Raw genomic sequence first — 7090 nt, 5'->3', positions numbered from 1 at the left:
GACTTTGTTGATTGACTGTTTGGTTACAATTCAGTTCCTTTTTTAATACAATATATTCACATACGGTACATTATAAAAAAAGCCAATCAATACAAATTCTATCTATCTGAAGGAAGCCAGATTGCATTGAATCTTCACTTCGTCGCAATCTCCCACCCTGAGCGCGACGTTAGCAACAATGGAAAGGAACGACTCTCGTTTAACAAAGAAACCTCCAGCAGAACCAGAAGCAGGATAGGTGACCATCTGAATCGACCAGCTGGGGTCAGAGAAGATAGGAAAGGGACACAAACACAGAATGGCTGGCTCAGGTGTGGGTAACACTGGGTAAAGTTCACAACAAAAGTTAATGACAATACACAGCCCAGTTCCTGTATATGTACCTGGTGGGTACTCAAGTCATTTCATAAAACAGGCCCGTCCCTTGAGGTACCTGGTAAGTACTAAGCTGCATCATGTATTGCTACCCAAAAGTCATCTCAGGGCACTATGCAAGAGTCCAAATCAAAATAGACCCAGATTCAAGCAAGTACTGAGCAGTGGGCAACAGTGAATCAAATGATTCATTTTTAACAGGAAAAAACCTCCTGCATAAAAAGCAGGCTTGAATTGTTGCTGAGATGGACAACCACATACTCTCAACACTCATACCTATTGACAATTTAGAGTTGTCAGCTACCCTAACATGCACATTTTTGGTCAGGAAGTGGTTGACTGCCAGTCGGAAAGTTCGAGCCTGGCTTCCCCACCATATGCCAAAATGTCCATGGCCAAGACACTCTGTGCATCTGTGTGCAATGTCATTTACTAGTACTTATATTCATACTCAGTATTTGCAAGTACTCTATTTAAGTACTTGTGCTCACTTTGAACAAAATGTGGTATTGTTGGATCCCTAATATTCCACCTCAAGCAGGTCTATTCATAAGGGCAGGTGGGGTGCCACCCTTCTACAAAAGAAAAAAAAATTGCTTCAAAAAGTAACTCCTCTTAATAAATATTGTTAATTACCTAACTACTTAGTTTGCTGTGTATTATTTTGTTTTAGTTGTTTTTCTACTATCTTAAATGGAATTTAAAATGTTTTTTGTTGATTCATTCTCAATTTGTACTTATTTGTAGTTATGGGGCAGGACAGGTCAACACCCGTATTTGTCAGTAGATTTATCATATTGTTCTGTCAGCAGAGAGCAATATGATTAAAAGAGTCTCTTTGGTGCAGAAATAATTCAGATCCATGAACACATTCTGCTGGTTTTACTCATTGATTCATCCACAAGTAACGCTAAACCTCACATGAGTTTACCAAATGCACCAATGACATGACAGGTGTCAAACAGAGATTTTCTGTTTAAAACATCCATTCACAACACTAAAATTAGAAAATAGATTATCAGTCAACTAGCTTAGAGCAGACAGACCGGACATGAGCAGAAAACTAAAGACACAGGGGAGGTGTACAACTGGACATTTTCTCTCCATCATGGTTGACTTGTTTTCCTATACTTAGATTGCTCATGGGCGGATCTTTTTTAACTAATTATATGCCTTCTGAACGTAATGGTTGAGGGTTTAGCTTCCATCCAATTTCTTTACCAGCTTTTCCATTCAAAGTGGGTTTAAAGCAAAAAGTGTGAATACATATACACCACTTTTTAGTTTTGCATTTTTTAGAACAACTTAATCTTCAGTATTTTTTTTTGTAGAATTATTACTTATAATCAAAGTAAAAGTCCAATACAACTCCAGCTTGTAGAGCAGTAAAACAAAAAGATTAATATTGGGGTGAATACTTTTGCAACCCATATTGTATCCCCATGTGTGCCATTTGGTGGAAGAAAAGAGTTAATGTGTCTCCACACAGCTGTGTGCCTGTTTGTCCATTTTATTTTACACTGTTAAAATAAGAAAATACTCCTTTTTCAAGAGGGAAAGCTCTCCAGCCTCTGTCTGAATTGATTATTAGACTGGAGTACCAACACTCTTGACAAGTAATCTCAGATGAACACAACAACTGATGCAGAGAGAGAAGTGGATCTCTTCAGGTCTGTTCCTTTTACTAAATGTTAGCAAGTATCACACTAATGTACTGACTCTGTCAAAGCAGTGGTGTGTCTTTGAAAGAAGCTGTATAGATTTTGAAAAACCATTGAAGCCTGCGATTGTGCATAAAGTTCTTTAAATCTGCTGCAGCAGCCTGTGAAACATCATGTTTTCCACATCCAGCCTTCCTTGTCAGTTTGTTTAGTTTCTCTGAGTCACTGACTCGGATGCTGCTGACCCACAAGATGGCAGCAAAGAAAACAGCGATGTCAATCACAGACTTACCACGGATAAGCAACTACATGCTGCAAGTACTGGAGGGACTAAACTTCCTTACCATAAATTACATTTTAGGCAAGCTCAAAGAAATGTTGCACTTTTAGTACATTAGTTATCACTTACCACCATGCATGTAACTAGACTAAAATATCTCATGAACTAGTGGACAGATTTTAATGATAATGGATGTACCTCCACAATTATTTAACTTTTGGAGTGAACCTCATTCACGATGTCCACCCCAGCTAATTAACCTGAGAAAACACAAATATGACTATAACTTTGTTGTTTCTACAGACATTGAGCTAAAATCTGATGTAGGAGTAGCTAAGACTTTTCCCCAGCACATACTCTGAGTTCTAACAAATCACATGAGGTCTTTATTTTAAACTTTGTTGCATAAGGTGTTTGGTGAGACACATCTCTTCAAGAAAGTGATTTCTGTAACGCTTTTTGGTGTTAAAGTCTAACTATATTTAGGTATTCTAAACTCAAAAACTGAAAAAAAAACAACAAAAAAACAAAAAAACAGAGAGATCTTTAAATGGAATGATTAAATTATTTTCTTATTGCTTCAGATAAAGGTATTGACTGTGCATCTACTGGATCTCAGTGCAGAATTTGACCACAACATTTTCCAGTTCAGGTTTCAGTTTGTGCGTGTCCACTAGAGTTAGTTACGGTGTTCCACAAGGTTCTGGCCTTGGTCCAGTATTGTTTTTTCTTTACATGCTTCTATTGTGTAACACCATCGGAAAACATAACATCAATTTTCATTGTTACGCTAATGACACTTAGAGCACTTAGAAAACCCAAACCTCTACCAATGCCATAGCATCATTAAAAAAATAGCCTGATCCGGATCACAACCAAAATGTAATCAATTGTTTCTTGTGACAACCTCAACATTTCCTAAAAAATAATTAAAAACTATTAATTAGTTTTCAAGTAACAACCCAACCTACACTACAGAAAACATAATCTACTTGGTGGAGGTAATGATGCCTGATGATAATTTTGACCTGTTAAGTAAGCTTCAACCTTGTCTTGTGGACATAAAGACCTGAATCACCAGTTATTGTTTACTCTAGAACTCTGAGACAACAGATGTTATTGTTCTTAGCTGTAAACCAACAAAAATTTAAATTTCCAACCATCTACTGACTCTTGACAGGTTTACTTTAGCATCCAGCTCCCCCATAAAAAACCTTGGAGTCATTTTTTATCAAGAACTTTCATTTCATTTACATATTAAACTTGTTTCAAAGATTGTTCTTTGTCATTTATGCAATATCTCAAAATATAAGGAGCATTTTCCCAAAGTGATGCTGAAAAACTTTTGCATGCAAAGCCCTTCATGGCCTGGCATCATCTTATTTACAAGACCTCCTTAGCCCTTACCACCCCACAAGAACTGCTCTCAAAGCACCGGTTTACTTACCATCCCTAGGATTTCTAAAACTACATTAGGAGGCTGAACTTTTAGTTTTCAGGACCCTCTGCTCTGGAAACATTATTTCTTTCTCTGTTTGTGACCCAGACTCACTCACAGCTTTTAAAACAAAGTTTAAAAACATAACTCTCTGAAACAATATGTATAATATATATATATATTCCTCCAGAGGGTGGACCACTGCCTCCCTTCTCTGAAGGTCAAAGGGCAACTCCTTCCCCCTTTCTGGCTGGCACGTCTGTTGCTCACATTCCAGGGTGTCTATCACCTACCTCTCTCAATAGATAGACAGACAGACAGACAGACAGACACACAGACAGATAGATAGATAGATAGATAGATAGATAGATAGATAGATAGATAGATAGATAGATAGATAGATAGATAGATAGATAGATAGATAGATAGATATTTTTCAAAAGCTGTTTTGTGTGGGCAAAAATTTGTTTTGAGCAAAAACATGTGAAACAATAAAAATCCTGGAAAAAGTAGAAAAGTTAAACATTCCTAAATAAAAGAATTGGCCAACCGTGTGACTCCATTTGACTTAACACTGAGGGAGTGCCTCCCTCTGCTGGTGAGACCTTCAAACTTCCCATCAACCATCAGGCTTCAGAGAAATGTAACCAAGTCAATAATTAAAGGGATAGTTCAAAGTTTTTTCAGTGTGGTTCAGTGGAAAGGTTATGGATTATCAATATCTTACTTGCTGCCAGGGTACAAACTATACAATGACAATTGTGGGGGATTTTCTCTTTTTTTAACCTTCAGACTGACAGTTCATTTAAAACAAATATATCTGTAAACAATGTCACAAGGAAATTCTTCTGAAACAAAATGGCCTTTCAACACTGAAGATCAGAGTTCCCTGATGTTCCAAACATCAGCAACAGCAAGACAGGGAGGCAGATCTTAATACAATATAACATTTACTATCATTAAAGGTGGAGACCACAAAAGCTTTTTATCATGAATATAATGTTGGCAAATATTCTCTTGAAAACAGTCAAACAGCAAAAACAACACCCAAACTTAACATCTGAAACCATTAATTTGTTGTGTCTTAAAAAGAAAACATCAGAAAAATTGTCTAAAACCATAAGCAGCAAATAAAAATAGATATACTGTTATAAGCAATCACTTCTTTCTGATTTAAATGTAATAGTTATTAAACAGGAAGACCTGGCATTTGTGAAAGAAATACTGCTTATATGAAAATGACTTAACAGTCCAACGGAGGGTCAAAACAGAACGTGATTGGCTGATGGGATGGGACTCTGACCAATAGAGACAAGTCTTACATCCTCCATCAGAGGCTCTGTTCAGGTTGTTCAAGTTGTTCAGGTCTGCAGCTGCAAAACTTTTTGTTTCTTCCAAAAATGTAAGTTTCACAAGCAAAAGCCTGAGGTAACCCAAACTTTCTGACATGCGTGAATGAAAGTTCCAGCAGTGTAGATGCAACTTTTCCCTTCTAAAACTTTGGGCTTGAAATCAAAACTGTTAGATCTTCATTTCAACTTAGACATTATTTTATTATCAATAAAAAAGTATTTGATTGCAGTTTGTAAAATTTTGATTTCAAATGTGTTGTTTTGATTGAAATTTGGTTTTGTTTGGCTGACTTATTAAAAGATAAAGAAAACTCCATAAATCCCCTGTGGTAGACTGATAGTCATTAAGAGAGTTCAGAAAATGAATCATGATGTGGACATATTATTAGGAAACAGTGGTGATCAGAAATTTCCATCCACTCTTCAAGAGTATGAAAATCAGTTTTTGATTTGAAGCTTTTTATTATTTATTTTGACCATTTTTCTTTTACAATAGTGGAATGTTTATACAGCATACAGCTTCAAAGCAAACACCGAGTGCACGAGTTTGAATTTATTGCAGATATTTTACTTGTTGATGGTACAAAAAGCCTGTGGTTAAGGTGCAACTTGCTAAGGCACATTTAACCAAATATTAGTGGGGGGTTTAGACAGTGCTGGGCCGTCAGGGCCAGCAAGGCCTTCTCTGCTGGCCTAACATAACCAAGAATCATGGTCCTAATTATGATAAAGGTTAATTTAATTTTTAATGTACTTTCCCTAGATATCTAAAAGTATTCATATTCTCTTAATGTCATATTATGCTTTTTCCAGTGCTGTTGTTTTTAGGTTAGTTTTTATCCAATCAGAATTCAGCTATCTTATGTTGCCAGGCTGTATGAAATCTGCCCGGGCCTCCAGAATCAACAGTGCAGGCGTCTGTAGGTGAACGGGCAAATACAGTTGATAGATAGTTGCGATAGCCAATCAGATCAGGAGTTGTGTCAGTAAGGCCCTCTAGCTGCCCTCACGTTGAACGTGACATTTACGCGTCCTGTGATTGGATATGGATACTTTCTAGTTTGAGCCACGGCAGTGCTATGCAGATCAACAGAGTCACACCCAGGACTGTTAACGGTTAAAAACTTTTTAACCCACAATGGCCGAAGGAGAGCAACACGTTGATTTGGCGGCAAGGCTGTTTTCAAGACAAACTTTTCAAGAGAAGCTAGAACTTGTTAGAGGAGGACGGCTGACCCTGACCTAGCTAACCTGTCCCAGAATGGATTTTGTGTTGAAATAAGTGTTTTGGGGGACAAAGCCGTTTTGGTGAGTGCAAACATTTTATTTATTTTATTCTGTTTTATTTAGTTTTGACAGTAGCATACCAGATATGTTTTAATAGCTGATGTGGGTTTGTTGATTTTTAAAATGCGCCGGATAATAGCCCATTTTGTACACAACTGAGGTGATGCAATGCCAAGTAGTGCTTAAGTGTGTTTCTAACTACTATCCAGTCCTGGTGTTAGAAATGCTGGCATAATGAAAGGTATTTATTGACTAAATTGGACATCACTGAGGGCCTAAGTGTGAAATGCACCACCCGCCACTGGGTTTAGATACTGTATATTTGAGCCTGTTTGTAACTTTGATTTTGTGTGGATTAGAGAAAACTGAAACCTCTGCTCCCACTTCTTTTTTTTATTAAAAAAGCACTGAAGTTGTGTTGCAGAATCATTCCACCCTGGAAAAAGAGCAGCTCAAGCCCAGATCCACTGTCAGCTGCTCAATGGGGGCTGAGCATCCTAAAGGTCAGCTCCTAGAATCGCCCCTGGCCCAAACAGGAACCTTATCAAACAATCAGACATGAATTTATGGGACTTCATGATGAAACACACAGGTAATCCGTGATTCTGAAACATCCAAACAAATTACCAAACACCTTTAAAATCTACTAGCTCTATAAACTAGTGCCTTTATAGAGAAAAGCTGCTCATTATCCAAC

This window comes from Kryptolebias marmoratus, linkage group LG2 (assembly GCF_001649575.2).
Source record: "Kryptolebias marmoratus isolate JLee-2015 linkage group LG2, ASM164957v2, whole genome shotgun sequence".
NCBI lineage: Eukaryota > Metazoa > Chordata > Actinopteri > Cyprinodontiformes > Rivulidae > Kryptolebias > Kryptolebias marmoratus.
This window is presented reverse-complemented; position numbering follows the sequence as displayed.